Source organism: Arachis ipaensis, chromosome B06 (genome assembly GCF_000816755.2).
Source record: "Arachis ipaensis cultivar K30076 chromosome B06, Araip1.1, whole genome shotgun sequence".
Taxonomy (NCBI): Eukaryota; Viridiplantae; Streptophyta; class Magnoliopsida; order Fabales; family Fabaceae; genus Arachis; species Arachis ipaensis.
This window is the reverse complement of record NC_029790.2, coordinates 33,697,151-33,705,729: the sequence shown is the minus strand read 5'-3', so window position 1 is coordinate 33,705,729 and position 8,579 is coordinate 33,697,151. Positions and strand designations below refer to the sequence as shown.

Here is an 8,579-nt window from a genome sequence, read left to right as displayed (position 1 = left end):
CATTATGAGCATATATATAAATTAACATAATATATATATATATATATATATAAAATTAACCCAACAATAACACCAAATAAAAATAATAAATCCAAACTCAAAAAAATATATTTTAAATTCGGACTGAATTTTGGACCAAGTGCAAAGACGGAGCTTGGTTTGGACAATGAGTGGTCATGGTCTTCCAAAAGTTTTATAAAACAATTAGTAGTTTTATCTTGAAAAGTAAAAAGTAGCTCACTTGGTCGAGGTTTTCTGCTTCTACCTCCTACTAGCTGTGTCCCTGTGTTTGATATTCATTATTCTCACCTTTTACTCAAGTTTTTTACTCTTTTGTTTTTGGGTTAGAGTTGGAGTTAAAAAAATCCAGCCCAAAAACAAATCAGAACAAGGCTTCCTTCTCTCATAATTATTATCTATTCTCTTGTTCACTTAAGCTAATAACTCTACCACATAATTACTTCAAATATTTTACTTTAAATATAGAGACTTGCTACACATACAAGCCTTTTTGGCATATAAATCTATACAAGTTAGCCCAACCCCAATAAAAACAACCCTCAATTTAGACAGCATGTAAACACGTCCTTCCTCAACTTTAAATAGCACAAAATGAGAATCGGTTCTTCTTCAACATTTGTATTCCACGTTCTTCCTCTTCCTCCTTCTCCTTCTTTTCTTTCTTCTTTGCATTCCTCCTCCTTTTTATTCGCATTCCTTCTTCTTCTTCTTCGCGTGTTTCATTCTCATCGTGGTTCTTTTTATTGTTATTATTGTTGCTGCATTTTTTCCCTCCTCCTCTTTCTATTGATTTTACAATATTATGTATTTTTTCTTCTTTCTTTGATTTTTTCTCCTAAGAAGAATTATAAGAAAACGATATAAGAAGATGAGGAAGAAGAAGCAGTAGAAGATGAGGAGGATGAAGAGGAAGAATTTTTTTAAATTATGCAGAACTTATCAGAATAAAAATACACCCAAAATTTTTAAAATACACCCAAATATCTTCGTGTTACACCCAAATTTACTGCAAATACAGAAAAATGTTTCCTCTAATGCTGCATCTTTTTCTTTTTTTTTCTTATTTCTTTCTTTCTTTTAGTTAAATGAATGTAAGTTCATCCTCTTCCAAGTAATTTTATAGCATTATGTGTTTCTTTTTCTTCTTTGTTTGATTTTTTTGTTTTTATTTTTGTTAAGAGAGTAAAATAAGAAGAAACTTGAGAAGGTAAAAGAAAAAGATGAATAAGAAAAAAAGAAGAAGAAAATGGTAATGATGATAAAAAAAAAAAAGAAGAAGCAGTAGAAGATGAGGAGGAGAAAGAGGAAGAGTTTTGAATTATGCAGAACTTATCAGAATAAAAATACACCCAAATATCTTTATGTTACACCCAAATTTGCTGTAAATACAGAAAAATATTTCCTCTAATGCTACATTTTTTTCTTCTGAATTGAACCACACCTTAGCCACTTGATTGGATTCAAAACAATAATCAATTTTGTTTTGGTTCAATTGACAATCTGAACCTGAATTATTCATTATTTTCAACAATGAGATAACTAATGATAGAGGAGAAAGAGAAAAAGAAAGAAGAAAAAAAAATTTTCAATGAAAAAAGAAGGAGGAAGAGGAGGAGGAGGAAGAGGTGGTGTTGATGATGACGACGATAACGAAAAATTAAAGAAAAATAATGAAGAAGAAGAAGAACGTGCAGTAATGACACGAAGCGTCTGAATGTAAATGCGCGTGAATATAAATGACTTATAAAAACTTATGTGAAAAAAAAACTTGTATGTGGAGAATAATTGTTAAATATAATGGTTGGAATGAAATTTTGACAAATTTAAACATAATAAAATCTAAAATTATTGTAATAATTAATGTTCACACAATCTAAACAAAAACAATTAGAAAACGTCGGACATGTTGAAAGCAATTGAAATCTTTTAGGAAAAAAAAAATAAAAAGCACTACAAATTTGAAAGAAGTTAGTGTTTGAGGTGCTTTGCAAATATATAGTGTCATAAATATAATTTCAACACGCATTCAGTGTGTTAACTTTTTAGAAAATTGCTTAAGCTTTTGCAGAAATTCAAAGCAAAGATATACAAAGATTCGCCACTTGTCGAGCCTCCATGCACCACGCAACCTGCGTGTTGAATGTGTAGGGATTCCTTGCTTGTTTACCATGTTCCTGTCGCGGAGATTTCAAGCCACGTTTCAAGCATGTATGCAACACGAAACATGCGTGTTGCAGTAGCAGGGAATCCAGAACCAACATCGCAGTCACATGTCGCTTTCCTGGACAACACGTGTTGACCACTTGGTAGGGTGGTCTCCATGCACACGACATCATGCTCAGCGAAGACTAAAAAAGGGATTCGTTGAGGGCTTTGCTGTATATTTTCCTTTCATTCATGTAGGGTTTGGTGAGAGCGTTGAGAGGGTTTTGAGAGAAGAGTTTTAATAGTACTGAGAGGGAAGAGAATGATATTTCATGTGAGAGTGAGAGTGAGATTAATTAGTGTGTTAATTGAAAAATGGTACGTGATTATACGTTTTCAAAAAATTATGTTATTAATTATTTGAGACAGCCTAATTATGTAAGTTTAGTATTTTTGTTAATTTAGAATTTTATATTTAAATTATATTATTATTAGTGTAATTATTTGGATTAATATTGTTATTAGCAGTTCTATTATGATGTTACTGTTAATCGAAAATAATACGATCAATCGAAAATAATATAAAATTTTGTATTTAAATTGGATTATTATTAGTGTAATTATTTGAATTAATATTATTATTAGCAGTTGTAATAAATTAATAAATTTAGAAATTTATTTATTGAAGTTATTAATAAGATAAATTTGTTAAATTTTTTTATTAGATATTCTATTGTGGTGTTATTATTAATCGGGAATAATACTATTAATCGAAAATAATTTAAAATTTTGTATTTAAATTGTATTATTGGTAGTGTAATTATTTGAATTAATATTATTATGAGCAGTTGTAGTGAATTAATAGAGTATTTTCAAAAAGAATTTTAAGCTATTTTTTTTCGAAATTAATGTTAGTTTTTTTTTTTCTATTTTTGTGTTTTTATGTTATTATTTTATTATTTATTTAATTAATGTTATTTTTACTTTATGTTATGTTTGAATTAATAAAATGACTTTATTAATGAAATTAATAAAAAAATGAACGTGAATATAATAAATTTGAATTTTTGTAATTATTATTTATTTTATTTTCTGTTATTAATTTATTTTTTTGTTATTTATTAAATTAATTTTTTTGTGGTTGAACTTTATCAGATTAATAGGAATCTTCTGTCCTGTAAGCTTGATCAGCCATAGACATGGCATTCGGATGTTGACCAAGTCTTACGAACTATCGGATTCTACCAGCTCTCGAGAGTTGGAGTGATCAGAGGATATTTCGCGATGCTAGCTGCTTTTGTTGAAAGGTGGCAGCCGGAGACACATACGTTTGTAATGGTAGTGGGTGAGATTACAGTGACACTTGAGGACGTGTTACACATATTCGACCTACCGATTGACGGAGAGGTTGTGACTGGTTGGACCGATAGCAGTCATGAATTCTTGGTCACCCAAAGCCTCGCGATACTTGGCAGCGAGCCCCAAGTGAGCAGTTCCTGCGGACTGAGTGGTTCGCCAGTACGGATATGCACAATCTCCCCCTCTGGCAACACAAGCCATACCAGTTGACACGCATTGCTATACTCTTCCGGGAGTTCAGCACCATGACTGGCGCGAGATTCATGACGAATGGATACAACAATGGGTAACCGCTGCAACAGTCGTTTGCGAGATCGGGGTCTGCAACTAATTATCGACTTCACTCCGTCTGCCGATTACCGGAGTTGGTACATTGGAGCATACGGGATGTACCTTAGGCTGTCGAATATCATTCCTCAGCATCCACTACCCCAGCAGCCACCGCAGCAGCCACCCCAGTATCCACCGAGCAGCCACCACAGTATCCACCCCCAGCAGCCAGCACAACCTTATGCAGTGTTTCAGCTATTTTCTTATCATCACCCAAATCTCTCTCAGCACAACAGCTCGGATCATGGGCAGTCGAGCCATCATAGATTTAACCTTTATGGTTGGGTCATATTCAACCAATGGCTTCATAGCCTCAGCAATCGTGTCTGAGTCTAACTTGGAGTGATCCTGTGAGATCGTTCCCATGGAACACAGTGTGCCTCCCGTTGTATCTCTGAATCTCTCAACATGCTTTTTTCTGTATCAAGCTAGCTCGGATAACCCAGTCGCACCCACGTCCATAAGTCTTGCACTTTGCAAAGAACGTCTATGACTCGAATTCATAAACAAAGTATAATCGACTCCTCTGGAGATAGTGTAACTCCGAATTGTTGCAACGACTGATTTTTTTGAAGCGTATTCCATTTTGATTCTAAACACTCCATCCTCAGGATCAGTAACACCTACAAGAAAACAAATTTATCACTCATAAATCTGCTAAAACAAAATCAAGTGAACATACTACCAACTGCTCACATACCTATGTTTGCATATTCGAAAAATTTTGGTGCATGCATGGCGTTAAGATACAAGCTACGCGTGAAAGGTGGAACGTCCATTGGTTGACTAACTGCAGCTGGAGCCACTAAAGTTTTGAGCACTGCCTCACCTCCCCCATAGCCGTCCTCGTCCTTATCATCGGCTTCGTAATATAAGTAGCTTCGAACTCTTCATCGCTAACATTGTTCATTTCCAAGAACGCCTCAGCTCTGTCATCTTGCACATCTGTGTCATGTTGAACCTCATCTGCAGCTATATGCTAAAACTCAACGTATAACTCAATCCTTGGGTGTTGCACCTAAGTTTATTGGTGAATATGAAACATCCACTGAATACTTGTTTCGTTGATGATTGGCATAACCTCAAACTGTATCAGGCCGCCAAATACGACAATCGGACTCCTGTAAAGAATGTTGGTCACTCTCTTTAAAGTATCAGTCTCTGCTTTGACAGAGTCCGTACTATAGTTCTGCGAACGTTATAGTGCACGGAGCCACAAAAGAAAACATATTCTCGCACGAAAAGTTCACCCCCTCATATGTAATACTATCTCACTGTTGTGGTAAACCGCTATATTTGCAGTGCCCTCCATCGTACTGATCCTGGAGAAAAACACTTCTCTCACAATGAAGAAAAATGGTTACGAATTCTGGTTTTTATAGGCAGAGGACTCATTTCGCAAGTCACGTGTTACAACGCCATCCAATTAGCGTTTGCCACGTGTATAGCACGCAGGTTACGCGTTGCGTGCCATTGGTGACACGTATGAATCACGCATTATGCGTGTTGAACGGATTGGCAACACATGGCAACACGCAGCATCCGTGTTGCATGAGATTTGGACAAGTGTCCAATCACATTATCTGCATATTGTGCCTGTACCACTACAACGTCCACCCACCTGTATATACATCAAAAGTCTCCATTTTCAGGTAAAGCTCACCTCTAAATTCCATATTAAAATTCTTTAGCCACTTAGCACATTTGATCATTTTTCAAAAAATTATGATTTTTTTCACAAAAGATTTCTCTCTCCACATGAGCATTCTCATTCCTCTTTTCTGCAAAATTCGTATCACTCTTTCTGAGCTTCTCCACTGCAGAATTCAAGTTCTGGGTCGTCGTTAGTTGCAGTAACTTCTATAATTAGAAAGAGGTAACCAATCTAACCTTCGCATTTAATTTGTTGGAACTTGAAAGAAGCACTAATGATGGCAACAAATTCTGGTTTTCTACATCATCATATCCACAAGGGAACATGTCTATTGAAAGTTACAAGTGTATATTGACTACTCGAAAATACCATATATGCGGTTTTCTTTCTTTGCTGCATCACCACACACTTTCAAAAATATACACAGATTTTTCTCCCTTACATAATAACTTTTACACGCAAATAAAGCACGATACAAGATGTTGATGAGTCACAACTACTTAATCTTTACCTTCATCATATCATCACTAGGAAAACCAAAAATCATGGCCTGGTAAAGCATGCTTTTGTATCTTTGGATTTTCTTACCCTACAGCACAGAAACATTGACAACAAAAATTATTGATTAATATAATAATAGTTAAACATGAGAAGGCAAAAAGAAAAAAAAAAAAAGGAATTAACATCCAAGTGAAAAATTATAGTGTGATGAAGTCATCATAATCGCAATATGTTCTTTAGATCATGTGATGTGTGCTCTATTATTATGAAAGAGAAATTGTTGTAGGACTTGCTGTTTTATGAACTTTAAAATTAACCACCTCAATAGTTAGTTAATAAAAAATTGTATATTCAAAAGTTAAAAATTTGTAAATCTAAAATTTATGTTGGCTAGTTAATTATGCACTAATAATTTTTGTTACCTTGTCATATTTATCCATAGTCATAATTGATAATGAAGTAATAGATTTCAGATGCTAAAGAACGATTTTTTAGATATTAACTTTATACGTACGCAAGTATCCGCTCGTAATTAATCATCTTATTATAATTTAAGTCACTTAGAAGTTGAATACCTCATTTGTAGGATACATTGCTTAATTATCCCTTATTAGCTTTAATGTAATCAATAAAAAAGAAAAGGGCATGGTTTTGAAAGATAAAGATGTATGGAAGACACAATACATGCCTTATGTTCCATGATTAACATGATTTGAAGGTCGTTGAGGATGAGGTGATGAATGAGGAGGGTTAGCATGAGAATGATGTGGTGGGGTAGGAACAGACGAGTGCGTTTCAGGACCTCTATAATCAATCTCATACATCTCTTTTGAGGAGTCCAATGCTACTTCTGATCGCCATCCCCCTGATACTTAACAATTTCACAACACCATCAAACAAATTTAATCAATTTAAAATATATTATATGTTGGGTCGTAGTAGTATTGTAATAAGAAAAAAACCTGCAGTTGAGGAATAAGGGAGAGTGAGGATGAGAAATAGAAAGAAACAGGAGGTGAAGAAATTACAAGAGGACCTCTTCTGCTCCATACATGACATTATATTATCTGATTTAATTAATTTGAGGCTTTGTTGATATATTTGGAGTAAGAAGGGTGGAGTATATGGTTTGAGTAATTTATAGGAGCTAAGGGTGAAGTAACAAGGAGAGTTGCGTTTAGATTGGAAATTAATGTAGTGGGGTCTGTATGTGCTGTGTACGTTCACACGGAGGTAACATGCCCAATGCAAATAAATAAATAAATACTTTAGATGAAATTTAATCAAATTTCATTTAAATAACTCTAAAAACATGTGTTGCTTCGGTTTTTCTTCTTCTTACATAAATATATTTTTATGTTAAAATAATAATTAAAATATTAACACATATTATATTGTATTGAATAGTTNNNNTATTTTTTTATTTCTTTAAACTCATATCTCATATATAAGTATAATTTTTTAAAATTTTGAAGGACAAGATCACTACTCACTCTCTTTTAGATCCGTTCATGTACACACCGATTTTGACCGATTTCCTTTTTTAAACGATCATAAAATTAGATCAGATTGGTTAAAAATTTTGTTCCTGATTTTTTTTGTCGAACCAACTAATATTTAATTTTTTTTGGTCGAATTAACCAGTTCAGTCCAGTCCAAAATTATTTTCTAAATCATTTTGTTAAATATTTGATATATTTTACTTATATGCATAATATATTTTTATATAATAAGAAGTATGATTTTACATTATTTATGTAGTAATTAACGTTTTTGGAGTATATATATTGAAAATCTCCATCATAAATGTTTTGAGCATAACATGTGCGTAGACATGTATATATATCAGATACAAATGACGGGGTTTTGGATATAAATATGAAGCTGTTTGTATTATGCAATAACTAAGACATGTGGTAGATATATTGTCCGAATATGATGAGTTATTCAAATAATAGAGCTCATGATACATGTATTCATTTATAGAGTCTGATAACTACATAATTCACGTAGTTAACTACTTTGAAGAGAAAAAATTGTTAAAAAATAAAAAAAAATTATGAATAATTAAATATTTATTTAAAAATATGTTATTTTATTTTTATTAATTTTTTTAAATTGATTATACATTTTTTTTTTCATTCTTTTCATGCAAAAGCTTCTTTATAGAATTGTCCATAATTGATAATTCATATATACACGCGGCGCGTTTGCAGTATAGAACAATCTTGGAGAAGTTGCTAAGGAAGAATAAGAAGTAGAAAAAAGTAATTTTTGGGAAAGATCTAAAACTGATTTAACAGGTTTGCTGGGATAGATACAAAAAATAATTGCTAGCTTGCTTGTTCAGTTGTTCCCATCTGCATCAACCTTTCAATGTGCCGAACAGGCCATAATTAATTACACTATTATTAGTATTTAGAAGATTTATCTTTAAACACGTTAAAATTAAATAAGGAATATTGTATTATTTATCAATCAAACAATAAATTCTAATTTTTTATTTGTTATATTTTATATTAATAATTTAAATTTAAAAAGATAATTTGCTAATTAAGTTAACTATTCT

General features: G+C 32.7%; 1 long non-coding RNA gene across 1 annotated transcript; it reads right to left on the bottom strand.

Moving 5' to 3' along the window:
* Nucleotides 6,705-7,228, bottom strand: LOC110263286. Its single transcript, XR_002348677.1, has 2 exons — nucleotides 6,973-7,228; nucleotides 6,705-6,881 (listed from the first exon to the last, which is right to left on the bottom strand). It is a non-coding gene; the product is annotated as an uncharacterized LOC110263286 (long non-coding RNA).